Consider the following 13,289-nt stretch of genomic DNA (forward strand, 5'->3'; position numbering starts at 1 on the left):
AAAAACATCGTGGCGTTGTATATTATGAACTCTTGAAACCATCCCATATTATTCAAGTCGTTGAAACTTACCTGGAACCACTTCCACTCTACGTTCCGATCGTTGACGCATGGCCTGTCTGAGCAGCACTGCCATTCCTACGAGGAGATTTAAAATGGATAGGTTCGTGGATCGCCCCGTAAGACCAACAGTTTTTCAGACGAGGAATTCGTTTGCTATCTGAAATATGAGAAAAAAATATGCTTTCAAGAATGAGAATCGAACCATCCAAGATAAAACCGCATTATTAACGTAGAACTACGAAATTCTTACAGGCGAGAATGAACATTATATAAATTTGAGAAAGAACTTTTTAGTAAAAACGTTTGGTGGCACTGACAAGGATCGATGAATGAACGTTTGCATTGAGGGCGCAAACGATTCGTAAAGCTATAAAAAACCAATTTGAGCAAATTGTCAAACTGGCTCTCAGCATCAACAAGCATTGTTGATTGCTGGCTGTCTAGAACGACACTGAATCACTGAATCTATTCAATATCCAAGAAGTTTATAGTACCTCTTAGCAAAATAACATCTCCAATACTTACAATAGGGAAACAGCTGAAGATGATAGATTCACGATGCATTGTTGTTCTCGATATGACCATACACAATCTGGCCATATGGCAAGATATGTCGATGTACGCATTGCATCGAGTATTAATCGCAAAAGCTATAGCGGTGATCTTTTTCGCAGTTATCATACGTTCGGTCGGAGGCGATTATATTTTGTTCCAACAGCACAAATATTCCACATTTCTCAACTCCCTAAATCAATATTTGACAACGCATAAAAACAACAAGTATGTGTGAGTGCGACGCAAAAAGTCAGAAGCACTCTTCTGTATTAAAATTATCAACCTCCTAACGGGCGGGATATAATGAGAAACGAAGGGGTAGAGCGTCATTTAATAACATACCCAGTACGAGAATTTTTCAGGACCATTGAGCACACCTACCGCAACAAACAGGGGGTCTATTCCGATCTTAGCGCCTTTTCCTAGTGCTGACAAAATCAGAATAATAACTTCACTTCAATCCTTTGGCAATGCGTGAAAACAGCAACTATATTTGAGTGCGATTCAAAAATACAGAATCACTTTTCACCAGACGGCATAATAATCGACGTGGCGTTTCTACCGAACAAAACTACACTGCTGTTGTTTGCGATATCGTCCATTCTTTCTTTTTATCGAGCAAAACCTCTGTGTGTGATAACAGCTCCGAGAAAGAATGTTGTCTGCTCGCTAGTTGGATTGAAACTGTGATCCGACATTCAACCTTGTTTATTTTATAGAGGATTTGAACTTGCTCTAACTGCGATTTGAAATCTTGAATGGCTAATTTATTACTCGTCATGGACGGAACGGACAGGTGAGCACACAAATAGATAGAATAAATGGATAGGAAAATGTTTCCATTTTTCTATAATTTACGCCGTTTACGGCTGTTTAACTATTTTTGCTGTAAATTCTTCTTCTTTTCTTTAATATGCATTACTTTCTGGAAGACCAGTTGGAAGTGATGACATAATGGATGCACTGATTGGAGTAGTAGCTGAGGAACAATTTTCGAGTTCGCCGAGTAGATTCAATTTATTTATGATATAATGGGTGTTGCGATTAGAATTTGGTCGACTTAGACTTGAAGCATTTAATCGTGCGTTTGAAAAAACACCAGGTGTGCGGTGTGCGAAAAGAATAATGCCTCTATTTTGATTTTGACATTTGCTTTTCAATTATCAAACGCATGAAAATTTCGCTCGCGCTTCATGAATTTCCGAACTGCTTGCACGTCAACTGTCACCAACGTAATAACCATACTCGGGGTACGTTTTTCGATAGCCAGAAAGCCTAAATCGGAGGTAAATTCAGAAGCCGAAAGTCGTAGCGACAAGAAAAAGGCTAGCGAATTCGAGCGGAACCCCAACCTCACCGTCCGAGACGTCGCAGACCTGGCAAACTTCGTCCCGCCTTTTTACACTACCTTCACAATCGATAAAAAAATAGTGATTGAACGAAACACCGTTCGAATTCAATTGTATTGAAAGAGTCACAAGTTAGGTTAATTAAATGCTTTGTGGCAGATTATGTTCTTCGTAGCAAGTAATGTGAATAATAAGTCTGAATGTTTGTAATTCCTCACGTAAGTCCTGCAGTCTTGACCATATCCATTCCTATATCATGGACCTTCGTCATATGTGGACGGAAGAATTGTCAAACGACCAGTGTTGTTGAAATTTCCCTCTGAAGTTATCTCTTTTGTGTATGTACTCTTTGGACCGCATGTTTGTTCGGTTGAATTTTAATGAAGCTCAGGCACACGGTTATCAACATGGTTAACTACATCCTGCCTAGTAATCAAACAGTATACGTAGAAATTGCCGTCTTAAATGACCGAACCAAAATGTTGTGTTCGTGAAGTAGTTTTGCAATTCTCCAAAGATCTCATGTTTTATATCTGGTTTAAAAATTGAAACAAATCAAATTTAAGCTCTTCATTCGCTTGAATCGGTATACATATTTGTTTGCAAATGTTTGCGCCTCAGTCTTCAGCAGCTGCACCTCAATTCCGTCAACGCGAATTTCGATTGGGAAACAACGACTACTTCGAAGATATTGCATATCATAAGGGATTTTTTCAGATTTGTAGGAGTAACATTTTTTCTATGGGCGGAGACGAACACAACAAAATTGAAATAGCTCAAATCAGATGATCAGTTCTCGAGTTTTGCGCTTAGAAAAATTTGGCGATTCGTTTTTATTGATATAGATTTTGGAGTCAATGACCTCAACTTTGAGAGCGCTACGTCCAATTTACGGTCGACATAATCGCCCTGCCAGATCAACAATTCTAGTGGAAAAACTTGAATTCACAGGCACAGTACAAAATGTTCCCGTGTCAGTAAGACAAAGAAGTGCCCGTAGTGTCGAGAATATTGCTGACGCTAGCGCATCAATTGAGGAAGACCCGAATCAGTCTCTCACACGTCATTCTCAAGCGTTGGGCATCTCTATGACGTCGTTGTGGCGAATTTTGCGAAAAAATCTTGGCCTACATCCTTACAAGATCAAATTGACGCAAGAACTGAAGCCGCTTGACCACCAGAAGCTTCGTATGTTCGTGAATTGGGCTGAGCAACAACTTGAAAATGATCCGGATTTTCATTGAAATATCGTCTTCAGCTTATTTCTGGCTGAATGGCTTCGTCAATAAGCATAATATGCGTTATTGATCAGGCAGCAATCCACACGTACTCCATGAGTCACCATTGCATCCCGAAAAAATAACGGTTTGGTGCGATTTATGGTCCGGCAGCGTCATTGGGCCGTACTTCTTCCTTGATGATCAAGACCGGCACGTTACTGTGAATAGGAATCGCTACCGCTCAGTGATCACCGACTATTTTTGGCCCGAGTTGGATGATATGGACTTGGACAAATTATGGTTTCAACAGGACGGCGCCACAAGCCACACAGCGAATTTAACAATCGATTTATTGAAAACCATGTTTGATGAGCGTGTTATTCCACGGAATGGCCCAGTGAATTGTCCGCCTCGGTCGTGAGATTTGACGCCGTTAGACTATTTCCTGTGGGGCTACGTCAAGTCTATGGTCTATGCCAACAAGCCAGCGACGATTGATGAACTTCGTCCGAATATCGAACGAGAAATTGTAGCAGTATCGACCGATTTATGCTTGAAAACCATCGAAAATTGGGTTCAGCGTCTGGACTTCTGCAAGCGTGTCCATGGTGGTCATGCAAAAGAAATCGAGTTCCATACATAATGGCATCAAACGTACTTTCACATGAATAACAAATTTCATTGATATTCAAAATCGTTTTTGTTTTATTCAAAAAAAAAAACTTTTGTAGCGCTCTTATTGAAAAACCCTTTAAAATAAACCCAAAATATAAGCACTTCCTTCTTCCTATAATGTAAATCTGGAGAAAAGACAAAAAAGAATTCGCTTTAGTTGAAAAATAGAGCAATAAAATCATGACTATATTAACATTATTCACGAACAACCAAATTGAAGGAATCTATGAATGTTCTAATGATAATAATAGTGATTTCAAAATTTCGATTAACGCCAAATCAAATCATTACCTGCACGTCTAGGAAAACTTTCTTCCGACTAACAGGGAACACAATCGCCACTATCCAATCCCGGATGCATAATCCGCAAGAACATGCGCCTCTGGAGGCGGCAGTTATGAACGCACAGAAAACCCACGAAAACTTCTGGATTGTGGATGTCACTGGAGCATGTGCGTTCGCACCATCTAGAGGCGAAAAGCTGTCTTCATCTCTCCCTGACAACGTCGTCGTAGAATATCTCTGCTCGGAATTATGTTCCTGCCTCCGAATGCCATCGAATGAAGGAGACAATTAAACTGGAATATATTGGTTGAAATGGGGGAGGGAAGAGACCGAGAGTGTGACTGTGTACAAGCTTCATCCCAAGCCAGAACGGGGTCCGTCCATAAACAAGACTCGGACATTCGACGTTCGGTGAACAAAGCGAATTCCAGCTGTCCCAATCACGGGCAGCGAAATGGCGCTCACTTCGCAAACATGACACATCGTTCATGACGTAATTCACCGTAAATGCTAGTAGTTGCACAGAAATCGCACAGAAAGTTTGCCATCAGCACCGAGCCAAAGCGAAGTGAAGGCAGCTCCGCTCCGAGTGTGGGAGCAGAAAATGATGAAAAAGAGACTTTCCTCCTTCTGGCCTTCCGAATCCGAGGGCGGAAAAAGCAGAAGGGAAAATCTATACATAATTCCTCAAGTGTTTGCGCGCCGCTCGACGCCCCCCTCGCCCACACACCCATCATTGGTGTCCCACGTGTGCATGTGGGACCGAAGGTTCGGGACGTTCGGTGTCAGGTTTTCCTGAATCACATTCAGAGCCTGAGATGCTGGAAAATAGACAACTCTAGCAGTTTTGCATGAGTTAATACATATAAAAAATTAAAAAACAAACCGTATTCGTTGACAAATAGAAGCTAGAATGGGCATTAAGAAGTGAAGAACGCGCGCAAATTTTTCTAATGTATGGTTGTTATTACAGATGTATTACAACATTACAGCTGCTTCAAATTTTTAGTTCGTGTGTCAATTTGTGGATTTCTTTTCCATAAGAAGACTATGCAATAATAGAAATCATTGAAATTTGTTTACATTCTATGATAAAGTCAATTATTAGCCGTATTCTGGTGCTATGAGATGAACCTCAATGATCTGTGTTGACTATCTTGATATTTACCTCATCTTTTGTGAAGGAAAACCCGAATATCATCGAAGTGTGTGTTGTTCTATTCTATAAAAGACTAATGACATACAGGGTGCGTGACGAATTTTTGCAGTAAACGACATGTTTTAGAAAATTTACCCCAGTCAGTGATATACACTGCGTTTCAAACTATAGAACCACTTCATTTTTCTGCGTTTCTGGAGTTTTATGTAAGTATATATAATAACTATCTTTATTTACATGACTGGCCATTTGAGTTTCATTGTTGTATTCAGGCGCGAAACATTAGAAAAAACTACAATTCCAGTGTTTCATAACTATAGAACCAAATGGAAAAACTCTCATTCCTTTACAAAATTAACGTCAATTTTACGTGAATTACAATAAGTTTATAATTCGTAGGTCATTTTAAGATCTGAAACAGTTCAAATAACCCATTCGGAATGGTCAAATCACTCATACTGCTTGTAAACTGCATCTACTCTTCGTACGATCACTCCTCATAAGTTCTTGATAGGGTTTTGATTTGGTAAACAAGCTGGCCCAGTCCAGAATCTGAAGCCTCTATTCATTAAACCATGCCATGACCTTCTGGATTTTATGAATTAATGCCAATTTACCCAATTATCACATAGTTCCTGATGCAAAAACAGCGTTAAATGATTCTGTAGTACTTCGTTGCGCTTCTGACTGCTCATTCGTGTTGATGGTAAGCCATCTAAATCAGGCGTTTTTGAGAAAATTCTCCCCAAACCATGAAAATTTCATCTACAAAGCTGCGGGTCCAAAACTGATATGGAAGCTTATCCCATGGGTTTCACTGTTTCAGGAGAACTTCTCTGATAAAAAAAAATCAACTTGGAAAGAATTTCTTCATACTGGAAGAACTTACGGAACGTGTCATGTAATTTTCAACTCGCAACTTTGCAGGCGGCAGTTTGATGGTTTGAGGAAAATATATTCGAAAAGACCTGGTTCAGATAGCTTTTCATCAATACGAATGCATAGTCAGAGGTGCAATGAAGTACTTCAGAGTCATTTACTTCTGTTTTTGAATCGAAAACACCATGCTAATTGCGTAATTCGGCAACAATTCATAAAATCCGGAAAGTCATGGCATGGTTTAATGAATAGGGACTTCAGATTCTGGACTGGTCAGCTTGTTTACCAGATCAAAACCCTATCGAGAACTTATGAGGAGTGATCGTACGAAGAGTAGATGCAGTTTACAAGCAGTATGAGTGATTTGAAGAGCTTGAACGAGCAGTATCCTCTGCGTAAAACGAGGTACACACTACAACAAGGCGCAGCTTGGTCGAAACCACTCCGAATTGGTTATTTGAACTGATTCAGAGCTTAAAATAACCTACGAATTATAAACTTATTGTAATTCATGTGAAATTGACGTTAATTTTGTAAAGGAGTGAGAGTTTTTCCATCTGGTTCTAAAGTTACGAAACACTGGAATTTAAGTTTTTTGAATGTTTCGTGCCTGGATACAACAATAAAACTCAAATGGCCAGTCTTGTAAATAAAGATAGTTATTATATCCTACACTATATACTTCAATTCAATCGACTTCTTACATATCTCTGGAAATTCAGAAAAATGGAGTGGTTCTATAGTTGTGAAACGCAGTGTATGCGATAAATGTTTTGTGTTTTTTTTTCATTTGCATTAAAAAAAAACTGACTTCGGATGGTGGTAAGATAATTGAGTTTGATAAATTTCTCATGGAAGGAAATTATATTAGCTTACCTGCAAAAAAAATTCTACGCCCTTGCGAGTGGCCTTCCGGTAGTTTACCGGAACATTCGCCATGGTGGACTAGAGGCGAATTAACTGCAAAGTTTAAAGCCTCTTAGAAACAAAGAACCGACCGACCATGGCAGACGAAAACGTGCGTGTAGGCATGTTTTTGAGTTCTTTCTTCGTTTCATTTATCAATTCCTTCTCAGTTTTCACGGCAAAATTGTTGGAGTAGATCCTACGCTTCAGGTTCGCCCAGAAATTCTAGATGGGACGCAGCTGAGGGACGTTGGGCGGATTCGCTGACTTGAGTACCATATCGATATTCAGCCGCTCCTTCTCCTCTAACGATCGCTTCGAGTTGTGAGCCGACGCCAGATCTAGCCAGAACACCGGGTCTTCGTCCTTATGGCATTTCTTGATGAACGACGCAACTTCCGGCAGGTTTGGTACTATAAATTTAGCTCCGTGAACGCCGTGAACGGGCCAGTCCGGAGCTAAAGAAGAGCGGTTTTGACATCTCGCATTGTCAGCAACAGCAGCACCTTCTTGGGGAAGTTGGTGTGTGAAATAAACTTCACTTCGGATCTCATCCACGGGACAACAACATCATGCGGAACCTTCAAGTATACATCGGCTGCTACCTTTAGTCCTTGATCAATTAAATACGGGCACATTACATCCCCCTCGTTTAAGGTTTATTTTCATTTTGAATTTATTTTTCTTGTTTATGGCTCGTTAAAGTCGTATCAATACACCCAAGGAAATCATAAAAAGGTTTTGTTTCAAATTTTAAGTTGTACCATCGGGGTCCTTACAGCCTGTTAATAAGTTGACAATAAACAAAATAGAGTCTATGATTGCGAGTGCCAACCGATTTCCGGACTTTTGTTGGCATTGTAAAGCGAAAATATTCGCTCGACACACGCTGATGAATGTTTTCAAAAAGTGTCTTACCAACGACAATGGATACAGAAATCTCTCATCACGCTTTCCGACATCCAATAGCTAGGACCAAGTTATACCTGAGTCACTCAATTTTCGCTCCATTAGATTCCTCTTGATTAGCTGCATTCGTTATCCAAGTCTTGTATATTACCTGCTTCAACGAATTGAGGTAATTGGTGCATCAAATCATTAAAAAATCAGGACAGCTTGGGTTGTCTGGATTCATGCTGGTTTTTGGGAAAACAAAAGCGTCATTTTTATAGGCAGACATACATTTATTCAATTTTATTTGCACAGTTTTATTTCAAAATCTTTCACCATCTTTCACACAGCTTAAAAATTCTATTCTTCCAGAATATGTTTGCTTTTTGGTCGAAAACTGTCCAAGGTAATTTTATGCTGTCCATAGAGTCGAAGTTTTTTTTCCCATAAGAGAATTTTGTAGACATGAAACGGTGATAATCTGTAGGTGCAGTATCCGGTTAGTTTAGTTGATGGGATAGCACATCTCAGCCAGACTCCAAAAACTGCCACAATCACTGATTCCTGCAGCTTAAGTTCTGCTACGGAATCAATTCTTCCTCTGAAGACGACCGACTTGGACGATTTCTTGTGATTCGACAAGAATGAATGGATTCAGTTTCGAGATCAATTGTGCAGGGACACCAGGTTTTTTTCAAATACCTGCTTTTCCAAATTTTGAATCTGCCATACTCCAAGTAAGATTGTGGAGTGAGAGGAAAAAGAACTTGTAACAGTATCCTCATTGTTCGTTTATTCAATTCACGAAATTAATAATTCATTCCTAATATTAAGGCAAAAATGTTATTGGATTTGCAGATGGAATAAATGCTTTTAGACTAAGAATTATAAATGAAAATTTACTCTTCCGTGTCATATTCTAATTAATAGAGGAACACGTTTTATCGCAAATGGTAATACGTATTAACCAAAAACTGTATCTAATAATAAGTTTATATTATAATGGGTTTTTATGAAAATAGCAGAAAACGTATAAACAAATGGTTAAGTAAGAGTTAATACTGCATGTTTTAAGCATTAAAACCATCAAGTACTTATTTTCATTTAAAATATAATATAATACTATTTAAGTGCGGTCCGGAGAGCTTTTTTCATGAAGGCTATTATGACAGTTGTTCAGGAAAACTTAGTATATTTATTACAGATAATTTTCACTCAAACAATATGAAAAGTACAAGGAAAAATCAAGATCACGTCAGAAAAATCAGGCAAAATTGAGTGCTTGTCAGGATATCAGGGAACGTTCCAAAAAGCCTGGGAAATCTTGAAAAATCAGGAAAGCTGGCATATCTGGTGACAGCATATATTAAAAACTGCTGACAACTTACAGCGTCTATAAAACCATTACTGACACCCATTTTTCATGATTTTCTGTTCTTTAAAATCATTCACTATCGATGATCAGGATTTCATTCGTGGAAATTTGAAACTCTTCGTAAACTTTTTCCCAATAGTATCAACAACAATGTATTTTTCGTGTACATTTGTGATCGAGCTTCTAATGAGAGTAATTTCCATTGTCCACCAGCAGCGGAACTATGTGCCCCGATCGGGCTGTCAGGTTTTTTGGGGTGGATGCACGGAGCGCGTTCGAAGTGCTTTATTTTTGTAGCGAACAGCAGAAAGTGCACTCTGCTGGCAAACGGCGACGACGATTGCGTTGATTGCGAGTTCCAGCCAATAATAACAACTGCAACAACAACAACAACAACAACCATATTTCTGCGATGGCTGGACAGAAACACAGTGGAGCAGTGCGGGGACCATACCGGGGAATGTGGGAAGGCCAGTGCCAGAGGTGTCTGTGAAGCGATAGAGAGAGAGGGAGAGGCATCATCAATTCCACGACGAGGTGGAGAACGCGCAGTCAAGTGAGTGTATTAAGGTCGAATATGGAACGGCGGTTTCGATGTACCACGATGGCGACCGGAGCGAGAGAATGAACAACAACAACGCCAGCAACATCGCCGCATCGTAATACAGCTCTGAATGATAGATATAGGCGGAGATCACGGTGAATGAATCTATATAGCGAAATAGACAAAGAGAGTATACACGCTTTTGGAGCTGGGCGCCGGTGGCAATTTTTGGCGGCAGCAGTGGGCATCCGGGTCGAAAAAGCTCTGAAACGGTGCCGAACTCGGTGCGCTTACCAAATCCATGCAACATTTTACACTGTCTTTGTTGATTTTAACTGATTTCGCTCTCTGGAATATGAAAATAATGAATGTTTCAACAGAATCGGACCGAAACTAGCGGGGTTAAGTAGCATTCTCGGAAATGGGTAGGAACACTTAGCAAAAGGATACAATGGATCACCGGTTCACTGGTTGGACATGATTCGCGTTTTTTGACGTAGAACTACGTCTTACATTAAGGGTGCCAAATCAGAAAACAGGTCACGTTTTTATGAAATAAATTTAACGTTGATAATTATTTTTGCCGAGAAACGGATTCTGGCGATTTACATACCTAACGAATCGGAAATTCCCTAAATTTTTTTTTGTTATACTGTATATTACAATACCATGGTGTGTTAAATTGATGAAAACTAGAAGCATTTCCATTTTCCCCTACATTTGTTACACTCATTTCCCGTTACGCTTCTCTACCCGTGCCGTCAATAACGAGCAACTCATCGGCGAGTAACGAAGAGGAATGATTTAAAGTCTCCTTGAACAAAGAAAAGAAGAAAAAGAACGAAGGGGTATATTGGCCTAGAGCAATTAATATCGCTTGTTCTTCCTTGTTTTGCGTCATCACATGCCTTCGTTTCGGATTGAGCTTTGGACGCGACCAAATTACTTACTCGCTGATGTCTCTGGCATTGCAATCATTACATCAAACTGATGCCATTCCATTAAGGTTTTGAGCTACACAATTGTGTGGGAAATCATTAAACTAGGCTATCATCGACTCACCAAGAAAGTAATTGTTCAGAAATTTTGTTTGTCAATTGGTTTCGCATGACAGTAGCAAAACTTCCTCCACCATGAATAATAGCAAAGCTAATCGAGACCGGAAATATCAATAGAAATGACTTCTGTTGAGAAGAGCACAAAGCGTAGATAAGTGTGTGTATATTTAGTTGCTTCAAGCCATCGATATATGGCTTTGTATGGGTACGTGCGTGCTTCATAATCCGCTTATGACGAATTCCATGCCAACTCGTCTTAGGAGTTGGCAGCACCATCTCAGATAGTAGTGAAACTTGGTTGTAAAGACATGGGTCATTCAAGAAAATACTTGAAATATTACAAAAAAGAATTAGATTACTTTTTGGAAAAAGCCAATTTTATTTCTTAATTTTTTCGAAAAATTATAACTTAAAAACTATAATACTTACAAAATTCTTGTCAAAAGATGAAATGTAGGAAATTGTTTAAATTTTCACAAAAAAAAAATAAAATATATATACATATATATATATATATATATATATATATATATATATATATATATATGGCATATATTAAATAATATATATATATATATATATATATATATATATATATATGAATAGCCCTTACAATTTGCAAGAAGTTGTCCATACATCGAAAGATAGGCACTTTATAGAGAAAAAGTTTTTCTAACAACAACTTTTTCATGTTTTCTTTGAAAAAAATAAACCTAATTCTAATTTTGTTTAAAGTCAAGATAACGATATAGTGTATTCTACAAAGTTTTAGATCTTATTAAAATATGAACTTTTGTCGAAGACGTCAACTTTCTATGTTTTATAGTTTTTTGGAATATAAGTAATTTTTGTATGAAGACTCCTGAAAAAATAATGTTTTGCTCGTAACATTTTTCTATGCAAATTCTCACGTTTGATATGTCCTTGATATGTTTCTAAATAGAGAATAGTTAGCAGAGCATTGAAAATGCCATAATTTATAAATAAAAATGTAACGAATTGAACATTAATAGTATTTTTTCAAAGAAAAAAATTAAAAAGTTGTTGTTCGAAAACCTTTTTTTTATGTAAATATGCCCATCGTCCGATGTATGGCCAATTGTCGGAGATTTTGAGGACTATTTATATCTATTTTTTCAGATTTTTAAAAACATATGTTTTCGAGAAAAATGAATTTTGATTTTCAAAATAATTTTTATGATTTTTTTTTCAAAAAAAATTCTTTGATGATTTTTAATGAAAACCTCAAATTATTTCTATATTCCATTCTTTGACTAAAATTTCGTAGGTCTAATAGATTCTTTTGTAAGTTTTTTTTAAATTTTGAGTTTTTTTCAACTTTTTTTTCGGAAAGTCTTAATTTCAAAACTATAAAGGGTGTGTCACATCAAATTGCATCACGGAAAAAACGCTGTAGAAATTCGCCCAGTAGACCGATCCTTTTGAAAATTTTAGACAGTAAAATAAAAACTATTAAACAACTTTTGGCATTTTCTTTTTATTCATACTTCGAGCCCAAGCCCGTATGCTCGCACCTTCCTCTTTACCCCGTCCATAAGTTTCTGTACAAAGTCCGCCTCCGATTTGACAACTTTTGGGTTCTTCCGGAGGGCCTGCTTCATAATCGCCCAATATTTCTCTATTGGGCGAAGCTCCGGCGCGTTGGGCGGGTTCATTTCCTTTGGCACGAAGGTGACCCCGTTGGCTTCGTACCACTCCAACACGTCCTTTGAATAGTGGCACGAAGCGAGATCCGGCCAGAAGATGGTCGGGCCCTCGTGCTGCTTCAATAGTGGTAGTAAGCGCTTCTGTAGGCACTCCTTAAGGTAAACCTGCCCGTTTACCGTGCCGGTCATCACGAAGGGGGCGCTCCGCTTTCCGCAAGAGCAGATCGCTTGCTACACCATGTACTTTTTGGAAAACTTGGATAGTTTCTGCTTGCGAATCTCCTCCGGAACGCTGAATTTGTCCTCTGCGGAGAAGAACAACAGGCCCGTCAGCTGACGAAAGTCCGCTTTGACGTAGGTTTCGTCGTCCATTACCAGGCAATGCGGCTTCGTCAGCATTTCGGTGTACAGCTTCCGGGCTCGCGTCTTCCCCACCATGTTTTGCCTTTCGTCGCGATTAGGAGCCTTCTGAACCTTGTATGTACGCAGGCCCTCCCGCTGCTTGGTCCGCTGGACGAATGAACTTGACAAATTCAGCTTATTGGCGACATCCCGGACCGAACTTCTCGGATCACGTCTAAACTGCTTAACTACGCGCTTGTGATCTTTTTCACTGACGGAGCATCCATTTTTTGCCGTTCTTCACCTTCCGGTTGATGGTTAG

At 39.0% G+C, this 13,289-nt stretch overlaps 1 protein-coding gene across 2 annotated transcripts in view; it reads right to left on the reverse strand.

The window, feature by feature from the left end:
- LOC129767172 (GATA zinc finger domain-containing protein 7) overlaps positions 1-13,289 on the reverse strand; it is a 148,868-nt gene that overhangs the window by 96,507 nt on the left and 39,072 nt on the right. For both annotated transcript variants that reach the window (XM_055767805.1, XM_055767802.1), the window contains one exon: positions 72-219. The gene's annotated coding sequence lies outside the window, so the exon portion shown is untranslated. The remainder of the gene's footprint in view (positions 1-71; positions 220-13,289) is intronic.

The sequence above is a fragment of the Toxorhynchites rutilus genome, chromosome 1 (genome assembly GCF_029784135.1).
Source record: "Toxorhynchites rutilus septentrionalis strain SRP chromosome 1, ASM2978413v1, whole genome shotgun sequence".
NCBI lineage: Eukaryota > Metazoa > Arthropoda > Insecta > Diptera > Culicidae > Toxorhynchites > Toxorhynchites rutilus.